Source organism: Dioscorea cayenensis, chromosome 9 (assembly GCF_009730915.1).
Source record: "Dioscorea cayenensis subsp. rotundata cultivar TDr96_F1 chromosome 9, TDr96_F1_v2_PseudoChromosome.rev07_lg8_w22 25.fasta, whole genome shotgun sequence".
NCBI classification, from domain to species: Eukaryota; Viridiplantae; Streptophyta; class Magnoliopsida; order Dioscoreales; family Dioscoreaceae; genus Dioscorea; species Dioscorea cayenensis.
The window spans coordinates 14,601,765-14,606,092 of NC_052479.1; positions in this window are offsets into that span (position 1 = coordinate 14,601,765).

The following is a 4,328-nucleotide window of genomic DNA, read 5'->3' on the forward strand; positions in this document are numbered from 1 at the left end:
TGTCGGTAAGATCTTTGATGACTTAGTTTTATCTTCTTTATTTTTCTTGCATTCTTGGAGCTTATTTGTCTAAATTTACAAGTAATTGTCTTGGTTTTTGTGGTGTGATTGTTGTGGATGATGTCTCCCTTCAATTTATGTAAAAACTTTAATGATTTTCATGTTTTTTGGGGAGGTTCTTTCGAAGTGAAAAGTTCCCATACTGCCCTATATGGCCGTATGGACACTATATATCATATTTTTCATTGTTTCTTCATCTCTTACACTACATTTTGAATTGTATTGGATTCATCTCTGCTTGATTGGGCTTTTCATGGTTTGTAGAAATATTGTGGATGAAGAAATTGACAACGACCATGGAGTTATTTTTAGACCACACGGGTGACCACATTTTTTAACAAGAAGACCATAGAACAAGGTGTCATTTTGTGATGAGAAATCTAACTCTAAGGAAAATGACTAGCATGGACACTTTGTGTTCTTTTTTAGACTTTATTTTCCAGTTTTTGTGCTCTCTTTATGTTTAGTATTAGTTTTTGCATGATTACTCCCCATCTCTTCTTTGTAAATTTTTTGTGAAATGATGATGTCCCCTTTATGCCTTGTAGGGAATTAAGGGAGCTTCGTGAGCCCTTCTTCCATTTGGTGGAAGCCCGACCAGATATGTATAGCTCGCCATACTTTGTGTTTGGGTCGCACCTTGCCCTTCGCACAAGATGAACCAAGGAAGTTCGTTTTCACCCTCCTCTATTGTTTTATTGCAAATATTGTCTTGTTCTTTATGATTAGTGTACATTGGGGACAATGTACAACACTAGGTGTGGGGATGGGTGTATTTCATGTATTAGGGTCATTGTTTACATGCTAATGCTACCCATGATGGCTTGCTCATTATTGTAAGGCTCTTCTAGCATGGATTAATGATTGATTTGAGTTACATATTTGTTGTTGTGCTCTATTGAATCCTGTTTCACCTCTAATATTGTCTTGTGCAATGAATTTTTTATTGATGCCCTGGGAATAGCCAACTTGACAACTCTAACTCTCTTGTATGCTTAACACACAACTTTGAGTACTTAGTCTTAGAACATTAAGTTCTATCTTTCAGTGAACTCTTAAGAACATATAAGTCTTGTGGAGCTGGCCCTAGTTTTGTGGCATGTAGAGTAGTCTGAAGATGTGATGTAGGGTGAATGTGAAAAAAAAATTGAAAATGAATGAAAAAGAAAAAAAATGATGAAAAAAAAGAGTCTATGTCAGTATTCCTCTGCTAATGAAGCATGAATGTGTCCATGTAGACTGTAATTGAGTAATTGGGTATCTCTGGTGCCTAACTTACATGTGCACACTCCAAACAGATTTTTTGTGCAGTCTATGTAAGTCAGACTCAAGAAAAAAAAACAAATGAAATGAAATGAAAATAAAAACCCTAGTGATCTTTTTGACTACCTACTGGAGGTTCTCAGAAGAAAAATGGAAGTTAGTTTCAAGTTTAAGAATTAGAAGGATCTTACTTGTTCATTGGACCAACACTTAACATTTTAAGACTCATTACTCTTTGCTTATGGAGTGTTTAGCATCTAGAGCTATACTGATTGAAGTCAGTAGGCTAGACCAGATCGGGGCCGATGAGGTAGAAGATTCACACACATGGCAGTGACATATAAGAGGTGAGACATGATCTTTTCGTTGTGCTTACTATTTGTAACTCAACATCTCTATATCATTTTCCATTGCTTGTAGATTCTTGTATTTATTTGAGCCGAAGGTATTACATCTACCCACTTATCATTCTCTTTGTTTTTTAAGATTTGTTTGCTAGAGAACAAGCAAACACACAGGTGTGGCGATAATTTGATAAGCGTCTAAATGTATGTATTTTTGTATATGTATTATATACTTCTAGTATGTATTTTTATAAGAATTGATGCGTGTTTTATGCTTAATCGAGTATTATTTGCTTTGCAGGGCACGGAGAAGCCATGGAGGACACGAAGATATGATTTGGGTGAAAAAGAAAAGAAAACCAGGTCACGGGTATTATAGCGAATTTACTGTAGATAGAATAATGTAGAAGTGGCAATGTAGCAAGATCATAGTAGCAACCACTATAGAACCTGGAGAATTTTCGAGTCAGGAATTGATCTAGGCCATACGACCTCAATGCAGCCCGGGATTGACCCCGGGATTGATACAGTAGCAAGAGAAGCCATTATCTAGCTTGATCCATACCGCCTTAATGAGGCCATCATTGACCCCGAGATGGACCCTAGGATTGACCCGGGGATAGACCCCAGGATGGCTCAAACTTGGTGGTATAAAAACATATTTCTATTGCAAATGGAGGAGACTTCTTCTTGGCCTTTTGGGCCGCCGCCACCACAATTTCTTGAGGTCTTCCGGCCATCTTCCGGTGACGTTCCTTGTGGGAAACGAGCACACATCATCACCAAGAGGGAGGGGAGTATAGGAGAAGGAGTTGGAATGAGGTTCTAAGCCACCATTGCATCATCATTCGAGGCTTCATCCATTCAAGGACATCAAGATCGTAGGGGGAGTTTTCTTGCTTCTTTATTGTCTTTCTTTTCCTTGTATATTATATAAGTATCCCCCATCATGAGGGATTAACTTATTTTGGTGTTTGGATGTGGATGAACTCTAGGGTCTATTCTTGTGTATGAACTTGGGATGTTGTTCTTCATTTAATTTGATGGTTGTTTGAGATTCAATCTTTCTTGCTTTGATGCTTAGAATTACATTTATGGAGAAATCCATCATTCTATTATGAGTTGTATGCGTAGATGTGACCTACTCACATATACTAGATCTAGGAGAGATGGAAAGGGGATTCTTATGCTGACACGCCGAAAGATCGGGTGTTGGTGGCCCTCCAATTCTAGGTTTAAGCAGAAGGATAGTAGGTTTACTCCTATTAGAGGTTTCCTTAAACTCATTACAATCGTCTGTGGGTTAATCCGGAAGAGATTCCAATTAACACTCATATGGGATTAGTGTTAATCAATGAGAAATTGGGGTTAACCTATTTATGATGTCTCTAGGTCTTAAATGCCATCAATACACTTTAAACCATCCAAGTTTGGGACTTAATGATAGCCGTAGGAGGATTCCTTATCCGAACACCACCTTCTCCTTCTTGACACTCCCTTGTTTATTTATTTATGTGTGTTAGTTACCCGGCCATAGGATTAGCTTAGGGTCATTTATTTTGTTTTATTTGTTCTTCTTACTAAGGATTGTAGGCTAGATAATAGATGAAGAGTGAGTAATAATACTTCCTTGGCCCCGTGGAATACGACCCCTGTGTCACTCGTAGGGTATTACTTGGCGATCTCGTACACTTGCATGGAAGAAATCACCCCAATTCCTAAACAAACAACAGAAATACAAAGAATAGCACCGCACATTCACAAAAGTATGCTTAAGAGCAAATGAAATGATGGATTTATGGTATGAAAACATGTATATAACATGCAGTCATCAATCCTCCTCGATGTCATTTCAACATCCAGTAGTTACCATCAGAGTTTCGACATCTCTAATAAGGCCAGAAAGAAATAATAGCAACACATAACTGATTCGTCACCGATCTGGATAGTGCATTAGAATTGCTGAACTAGTTGGTCGCTCCCCCTTTTATTCCAGGGATCACTGCAGCTTCTACTCCTCTGTCTTCCTTGCATCTACTGACAGATTCTACACCATCAGACGATACTGAGCATTAGATTTTATTTTATTTTATTTGTATTCTCAGCCCTTGTATTCATTTATGACAAGGGTTGGCCCTGCCTAGTTTGTACTTATTTTGGGACTTCTAGTGGATTTTAATTTTAATTTTTGTTATTTTATTTCATATTATTTCGTTGAGTTTTAGTGGTCTTTCCTATACTTTGTAGGATGTATTTGGAGCACCCAACTTCCTCACTTATAAAATGAAATGCTCACTCGGCTAATTTTTGACCTTGAGTTACCCCCAATTGCAAGTGCACGACATAGGACACACTAGGCCGGTTCTAAGCATCAATGAACACTTCAACTTGAGCCGGGGACTTAATCATATTCCATTAGCCCCCTATTGCCTTGCATGCCTATATTTACACAGATTGATGATAATCTGCGAATTAAGTGTGAGGGAAGAGTTTACGATTTTTGTATTCTTTTACATGCCAAGTTGTGACTTATGACGGTGCATTAAAAATGTAGTGGGAGTTTCATAGTATTAGGGTGGAGACATGCTGGTTTGTTCCATTTTGAGTTCTATTTGTTTTTAGTGTGGACACCATTTTTGGCTATTCAACTAATTAGAGCAC